Below are 9437 nucleotides of genomic sequence, written 5' to 3'. Positions count from 1 at the left end.
AATATAAAAAATATTAATTTTCAATATATATATATGAGTCGAGGTGACCAGTCTCATATCGTAGACCGTCTCATGAGATACTTACTCTTGTTATAACTGAGTTCGAAATCTCATTCTAAACGTGAAAATATTGTAGTTATATGGACTATAAATTCTCGGAAATTATAGATTTAATATGCACAATAAAAATATAGTATATGATTATTTATATACTTTATTTATATAAATTTTAAGGGATACATCCGAAATTCATTTTAGCCATATGTGGGACATTTGTTTAGCAGCCTTGGTCGTTTATTATTTCCAGTGAGTTTCTCTCCTTGGAGGGGACAATTCTATCCTACTCCGGGAGATTTACTCTCTGTCACTAAATAATATAATACATGTATAGTATTTAAAAATAGCTACAATAATTTTATTAAGCGTTTATAAATGGATAGAACATATAGAATTTTTGTATAATATTAAATGTTAAAATATTTAGTTTTTTAGCATTTCATATTATTCTAACACAAAAATAAGAATATAGAAATGTAAAATCTCTATAACTCTTAACCTAAAAGTTTTACTATCAAAAAAAAATTCAGTGTAATTTTTAAATATTAAATATTAAGTTTTAATTTTGAGAATAAATAATTAATAATGTAATGATATAGACAGCATGTTATAGTACATTCAAATCGAAATTAGTTTAATGATTAGTTTAGGTTGATTTTGGTTAAACATAGTGTCAAAATGTAATAATAATAATAAATAATAAAAAGAACAAGACGTAAAGGAAAGAAAAAAGTAAGGGAGGAGACGCCCGTAGAGTTGACCCGTCTAACAGATTAAGATCCGTGAAACGGTCTCACATAAAACCCACTCATTTTGTTTTAGCACATTTAAATGTTGCATATATTAATTTATGTTCTCCTGCATAAATTTTTTCCCACTTATACAGACGCCTATTGGAAAAGGGCTCGGCAAATTTAAACGTTGCTCGCTAACATGGATGTGGTATTTTCCATTTTTCCTCAAAAGTAAAGTATATATGTATAATTATTCCTCGCACCACACTTAAATTTAATATTTTTATATTTCACTAGCAGACTATAATTTTCAGTGTAAAATATTAATGAATCTATTTAAACCGTTTTCCATAAATAATTATGTATAGACATTCACTTCTTTAGCTTCCACCTAAATTAAAGGCTACAACTTAATATAATGAAATACATAAAAAATACGTCTTATATGAGACGGTCTCACGGATTTATACATATGAGACGGGTTGATATGGTTATATTTACAATGAAAAGTAATTTTTATATATATATATATATAATATAGATATATATATATATATATATATATATATATATATATATATATATATATATATATATATATAGAACCGGGAGCAGAATTGGGTAAAGCCCAAAATCAATCAATATAACAAGCCCAAATAAAAATATTGAAAATTGAAGCAGCAGTCCAAAGCTGGGTTCCCAGTTCCCACCATTAACCCAAAATCTGAAATTTGATGGGTTTTTTTTTTTACATATATATCTTCTATACATTTATTTAAATAGAAAATTATAATTAATTTGTAATAATAATTATTATCAATCAGTTTAATGAAGCATACGTTATTAGACTAACCACCTCTTGCACATAAATATAATAACATTATACTCACAACATTATTATATATGAATTTATGCTACTATTACTTTCTTATAACAAAAACCCGTCGGCTTAAAAATTACTTTGGCACTAAAATCTCAAATTTGACACGAAATATCATCTGATTTATGATTGAATTGTAACAAATCTCTTATCAACTAAAAAAAATCTCGAATAAGTTTCACATAATCCTATAAATAAATTATTCAAAATTTAGTTGCTCACCTATGTTATATGCCTTCTAAAGATAATAAATAACTCGTTTCTTAGAAAAACCAATATTTTTTTTGTCGTGTCACTTCTCGGACAAGTACTTGACCATTCTCCTAAAAATAAAAATAAAAATTGAATAATAAAAAGAAAAATGCTTGTCAGCGATGCCATTAATTTATCGTATCCGAAAAAAAGGATCTTGTCCAATTTTCAAGTAAAAACATATACAATTTATTGTCCTTTTACTATTTCTTTTATCTTTTTCCTTAGCTGGCTGTTTGCAAAGAGACGAGCTAGAAAGTTCAGTCCATTCGTCATCTAGCATAGCACTTGAAAACAAACCCGCGATAATTCATGTGCATAAATTTTATTTAATTATTTATTTTTTAATCTTTGATTTATCGATTATATTTTTGTAAGAAATTATTGAAATAGATTGTTATAATAAAAAACAGTTACTAATTATTACTTTATTATATATCAAATACAGATATATTCCCCTAAAATTAACCATTTATTTTACATTGCTGTATAATTTATTTCCTTTTGACCAATCCTATTTTTCTGGGCCACTAAATATATATATATATATATATATATATATATAATATAAAAATGATATTTATAAATAGGCCTGTCAGAGTGTACACGTGGTCGATCGACAGAAGTGGGGCGGCAAGTGGTGGTGATGTGGCTGAAAAGTGAAAAGTGCAAGAAAGTAAGCTGGGAATATATATTAATTAATGGTTGAAGTGTAGGACATCTCATCCTCATCCACTTCCACTTTCTTTCCAATCCACAACTCTTCCCTTTTTAAGGCTACCATATTTTTGCCCTAAATACACACACATATAAATATATATATATATATATATATATATATATATATATATATATATATTACAAAAATTTGTGTAAGACGGTCTCATGGGTTGTATTTTGTGAGACGGATATCTTATTTAAGTCATCCATGAAAAAGTATTATTTTTTATGTTAAGAGTATTACTTTTTATTGTGAATATCGGTAAGGTTGACACGTATCACAAATAAAGATTCGTGAAACCATCTCACAAGAGACCTACTCTATATATATAACAGTTAAATATCTCACATAGATTGCGTTAAGTCATTAAAGTTGTTTATACAACCTTGAACCATCTTATTTGTTGTATTAGTTTTTGAAAAAGAGTTGTGTTCAAGTCTGAATCTTATTAGTAACATAAAATAAAATGTGACCGATATAATAATTATTATTATTATTATTATCATTGACGAAAGTAGGGTGTTGGAATTTGGATATTCATGTGGCTATAAATGATTTAGGTATGGGGAGTGGGGGAGGTAGAATACGCGAGAGATACCCCTTGATAAGAAATTGTAACCAGAAATAAATATGAGTGGACCTCTATGTTTACTATTTCGGGATTACTACTACACATACATGCTTCACGTTCAGTACTTGAAAGGATTCCCTACATTTGTCCACAAAAATATCCCCACATACATTTTCCCCCACCCCCCCCCCCCCCCCCCCCCCCCCTCAGCAAGTTAAATGTAGAACATAGAAATTAGAATTATCTCAATCTTCCGAACCAAATACAAGTAAGTGTAAGAAACAAGTTAAAATCATGTTTAGTCAACAAGTGAGAAATTTAAAGAGTGTTGGAAAACAAAAGAATTTATCTATTTAAAAATAACATATTCAATGCTACAACCACCTAAAATCACAAGCAGTCAACTGTCTCATTCGATTTGTGTTCCCATTCGTCATCGGTGCGAAAAAGCGGGCAAAAAGTGTGCCACTGCCCCGTGAAATATAAAGAGTCCAATAAAATCGCGAGTTGCGTTTGTCAAAAATTAAAAAGTTCTACTTTTTAGGGTGTTAGAAGTCGACATTTTAATCTATATTTTCCCAAAATTAAATATCTATGTCCTCGTTTGATGTGAAAAATTAGACATTAAGTAAATTATATATAGATATATATATTTTAATTTTATCACTCATTTGATTCGAGTTATTTTATCATGTACTATTAATTCTTCATCTTTACATGGCTAACTGGTGTCCATGTCAGCAAACATGAAATATTATATCTGACAACAATTTGTATGATACGGTCTTATGAGTCATATTTTGTGAGATAGATCTCTTATTTGAGTCATCCATGAAAAATATTATTTTTTATGCTAAGAGTATTAATTTTTGTTGTGAATATCGATAATATTAACCTGTTTTACAAACAAAAATTCGTGAGATTATCTTACAAAAGACCTGATCATTATATTTTTGCCTCGGGGTTGCTAAGTGTGAACTAACAGTCAAAAGTTCAAAACACTGCCAAAACGAAGAAAAAAAGGCTGTGTGCCACGTGTCGTACATCTCTTTTTTATTTGAGCCACACGATTCCATACCATTTATCCTTAATTTTCCTAAATTTACCAATCTGACGTGGCAGCCCTACATCTTCTTCATCCTTCCCCCCCTGAACCAATCCCACAACTATTTCTCCACTTTGCATCATTTTATTTATTTTTAGTGTTTACTCTCTCAGATATCCTTTTTCTTTCACTTTCTTTGCCTTCTTCCTCTGTATTTTTTAATTCTTTCTTCTTATTTGGTGTTTCTGCTCAGTTGTTTTTCAGTTAAAGATCGAGTCTTTGGGGGTGTTTCTGCTCATTTTTCACTTACTTTTCTTTATATGTAAAGATATCTGCAAATTGATGTTTTACCAATTTTTTGTTGGAAAATCAGAACTGCCCTGTCTGTAGCTTTCCCACATAATCAAGAATTTCCATCAAGTGATTTCAAATTTCTTGTTTCTCGTCTCCGAGGGAAAATCATGGTTCCTACTTTCTTGAGATGATATCTTAGATTACCAAGTGTTATTTACTTCGGGGATCCGTTCTCAATTCTTGAGGTGCATAAGAATTTCCACCGGAAAAAGACAGAGATTGAGGGAATTGATTTCCTTCAGCTGAGAAGGTTTCGAAATTTCTGTAGAAAAGAAAAGAAAAAATTGGAGAACCGATGGTCACTGCAGCCGAGTCTATACAGGTTAGCCATTTTTGTACTAAAAAAATTGTTTCTTTTGGTTTTAAGGTTTTTTATTTGCTTAGTTTGACTTCTCGTAGGTTTCTGGTGTTACAGTGGTATCAGCAAGAATTGTGTTTTGTTTTTAACCACTATTAGCGAAATGAATTATGCTATGCACTGGTGTAAGGTTAAAAAACCCGGAAAACGAAGCGAGGGTTTGCGAAATCTAAAATTTGGAAACAAAAATTTATAATCACTTTTTTTTTTTACTGTTCCGTGTTTGCAAATTCTCCAAGTACAGTAGTTGAATTCGATTAGAGAGATATCTTGTTCTTGATTTTTTTGTCCACCAAACATGTTTGGTCCGAATATTGAGTAAATCTTTCACTGATGCTGTAGTAATCCAGCCACGGTGTTTTGCTGTAATGTGAATCATTTAAACATAGCTCCGGGTTTCTCGAGTATTCTTCTTGACATTTGGTGGGTTGTTTTCTTTATTCCTTCTACCGCAGGAGCAAAATGGAGTCACGGGGTTGGGCAATTTTCCTCCTAGTAGTAATAAGTCTCTCTTAGAATTGGGTACACCTGCTGGTACCCAGTCGAAGGAGCAGTTTCATAATGGGGAAGAATTTTCTCCGAAGGTGTATATCCTCTCTTGTTCATGATAACAATTTTGGTGCTAATGTCCAACTTCTCTTGCATTTTGGCAGCTTATTTTTAAAAATTATTTTCTTTTCGAATAGATGAGGAAGCCGTATACGATAACAAAACAAAGAGAAAGATGGACAGAAGAAGAGCATAAAAAATTTCTCGAGGCGCTGAAACTCTACGGTCGAGCTTGGAGGAGAATTGAAGGTATTTATTTGGTTAAAATGGTGTTCTGTAAATGTATCTTTCAGTACTTCTCTTATATTGGTAATTCTTGAAATTTTGTTTCATCGTCTTTACAGAGCACGTGAGTACAAAAACTGCGGTGCAGATTCGGAGCCACGCACAGAAATTTTTCTCCAAGGTAGTACTTTTGCTGAACTTAGATCAGTAGCAATATCTAGACTTATAACTCTTTCGCCGCTTCTTTGGGCGAGAACTATAATGTTGGGATCCAAATTAGTTATTGATAAACTTTATTCTATACATGTTGCAATGATATCTGATGTCTATGTGGTGATTAGGTCTCACGTGATCCAAATGGAGGTGACTGTCGAATCCGAAAAACCAATTGAAATTCCTCCTCCCAGACCTAAAAGAAAACCAATGCACCCTTATCCTCGTAAATTGGTTTGTCCGGTCAAAACAGGCATTATAATACCCGAGAAACCAACAAGGTCTTCATCTTCTACGCTGTCCATTTCGGAACCGGAAAACCAATCTCCTACATCGGTATTATCAGCTGTTGGCTCAGATGCATGTGCTGGGGCAAATTGTTTGTCTCTGATTTCTGGTTCAAAAGATGAATATTCAAGCCCGGATGAACAAGTTTCTCTGGTACTAGCTCTACTCATTTTTTACTCATCTTCCTATAGTGCATGATATGGCAAACTCTTGATCCCCTTAAAATGTTTATGTTATATTGGATTGAGATGATTTGATATTATTAAGATTCAAGCATATTTTTTTTGTGTGATTTCTTGTGATTAAGTTATAGGAAAGATTTTTTTTACCATATTTATTAAAGTTTACTTTGGCATACATGAAGGATAATGATTATGTAACAGAAGAATGGGTGTTTGTGGTCGAACGATATAAATCTGTGATGCGTATCATTCTCTCTTCTCTATATTTCTACCCTACTTCTAATTCAACAGTTTAACTGGACAGGGATTGGAGCTTTTGTCTCAGAACGAATCTCTTGTTAAAGAAGATTCAAACGAATCAGCTGCTCGGTGCTTGAAGCTGTTTGGTAAAACGTTACTCGTTTCTACTCCACATGGATCATCTAATGTAGCAGCAATGCCTATCAAGCTCGAGTCCTCCAGTGAAAACTCAGGGACTTGTTTATTTCCTTGGAGCGTTGCACCTTTGTCACTTTGTTGTGGTTCAACAAATAGTGATATTTATTACACGCGAGTGGTAAGTGAAAACTCACACCTTGTGGATACTCAGTGTCCGGTTTCTTTACCATGGTTGACACTCTGCCGCACCAAATCACCAACAACTCAGGAAGTGCATAATCCTACCCCGATCAAAGCTCGAATCTTGCGTGATAAGCAAGCCAAAGATGAAGAAAAGGAGGGGTCCTCAACTGGTTCAAATACGAATTCGGTTTGCGCGACAGGAGGAGAGAAAAACTGGGGAGCTGATAGCTATGGCCTCTCGTTTGAGAGGAAATCCGAGGGACAAAAATCACTGCCCTCCAAATTAAGCAAGAGGATTTCAGCTAAATCAGCTAAATGTGGAAAAGGTTTTGTGCCTTATAAACGATGCCTTGGCGAAAACCTATCTACCCTGAACTCGAATGAGGCTTCCGAAGAACGAGAGAAACAAAGGGTTCGCCTCTGCTTATAAAAGCTCGTGACGAAACGTTATGCATTTTCTGAGGTGCCACGAGTGTTAACATTTAGCAACGTATTTCTAGTGTAAGTTTTGTTTACCTATTGAATCTTGATATGTATTTTATGTTTTGGAATTTCTAATGTTCGTAATGTGCGAGGAGTTGATTTGTGTTCGTGCTGTATCCCTCACATCTCTGAGCTTTATTTGTACAAATTTGTAGTATATAACATCTAGAAGAGCTTGGAAGTTCAATGTAAACGTTTTTGTTGTTCATTTGCATTTCCTAGTCAAGAACCATGCATATGCTACTTAACATTTGCTACTCATGTAAATGCTCCTCTTGTAGGAAGATGGTTGGATCTGATCCATGAGTAGGAATGACTTGTTACTATATATGCTATGCTACTTACTCTGTGCGACTGTTGTATAAACAACGTCGAACATTGTCACTTTATCAAAAACAGTAACGATGGCTAGTGAATAAATAGTACAACACAAATTTTGTTAGATCTTACAATTACATGAATGTTTCGTTTCTGTTAAGATTGGAACTTGGACTAATTCAATCTCAAAAATTGGCTCAAGGCGGAGGATTGTCCAAGTCTATATATTCAACTCTCAGGTATTTTATCCAACCGATATGAGACAACTAACACACTTTCCTCAAGTCCAAGAATGAACATTCGGAGCATGAAGTTTATAGACGACCTAACTATTGACAAGGCGGGTGGTACAACTATAGGCAGTTCAACACACATCGATGGAACTCGACTATGATACCATGTTAAGATTGGAATTTGGGCCTAACTCAGTCCCAAAAGCTAGCTCAAGGGGTGATGTTCGTTCAAGTCCATATATACAACTCTCAGGTATTTTATCCCACCTATATGAGACAACTAACAATTTCGATTGCACTTTTAGCAAAAAAATTTAATATCTTCTCTTATAATTCTGCAAGTTAAACCCGCTAATCTATGTTACAAATATGTAATATCAATATCGCAGTTTCTGAATCATAAATATTTCATCATACATTAAATGGCTATCACGTGGTATCATAAATAACATGAATGGAATTTGTTAAATAATAAATTAGTACTGAGGTCATACAATCAATTTTGGAACATATAATCTGACTCTAGATGGGGAAAAATTTATTTTTATGTGTTGTATTGAATTAAAAATTTATAATACGATATTTTTCTAATATGTAGGGCGCAATTGAAAAGGGAAAATAGATGCAATGTTATCGGATCTTTCTCAACATGGTTTTCAAAGTTAGGTTTGAGAATATTCATGAAGGATAATAGAGAAGAATGGGGAATGGAAATATTCGATTGTGAAAGGGGATTGACAAAAACTTGTGTGAGACGGTCTCACAAGTTTGAGACAGATCTTTTATTTGGGTCATCCATGAAAAAATATTAATTTTTATGCTAAAAGTATTACGTTTATTGTGAATATCTATAGGGTTGACCCGTCCCGAAATAAAGGTTCGTGAGATCGTGTCACATGAGACCTACTCAAGGAGATTTATTTTATGTTGTTAGGACGATCCATTATTTTGTGAATAGCAATTCAGTTCTGAATGTTGTGTTAAAATTTTCAGTATTTTTACCGAATGTGATGTTAATTTGTATTGTTTTTATGTCTTTTACCAATACCTGAATTAAGACAGTGTTTTGCAACCTTTAAAAAAAATTTGATTCTTCATTTTTCAGTTAAAAAAAATTCAAATGGAAAAATGAGAATTACTTTTTGTGAGGTTGCAATTTCACCATGTTTCCAGTTATAGTAATTGCCCAAAAAATTATAGATGATATGTTCCGATTATAATCCAAAAAATTATATATCTATACTGTTATATAAAAAGATGAGGTCATCATAGTTACTAATTACGCACTAATACTAATCCATAATTACGTACCACTACACTAGAACTTGGTGGCATGTCACAGATCTCAGCCAACAGTGATTAAATTGGGCCTTTGACATCATGGGTGTCTTGTGTTAACTCATTACCCCAACC

General features: G+C 32.6%; 1 pseudogene; it reads left to right on the top strand.

The window, feature by feature from the left end:
• The first annotated feature begins 4352 nt into the window (after positions 1 to 4352).
• LOC140838383 (protein REVEILLE 1-like) lies at positions 4353 to 7681 on the top strand (annotated as a pseudogene).
• Positions 7682 to 9437: the final 1756 nt, after the last annotated feature.

The sequence above is a fragment of the Primulina eburnea genome, chromosome 8, assembly GCF_022965805.1.
Source record: "Primulina eburnea isolate SZY01 chromosome 8, ASM2296580v1, whole genome shotgun sequence".
NCBI classification, from domain to species: Eukaryota; Viridiplantae; Streptophyta; class Magnoliopsida; order Lamiales; family Gesneriaceae; genus Primulina; species Primulina eburnea.
The sequence above is the reverse complement of the archived record's forward strand: the minus strand, read 5'-3'. Positions and strand labels throughout refer to the sequence as shown.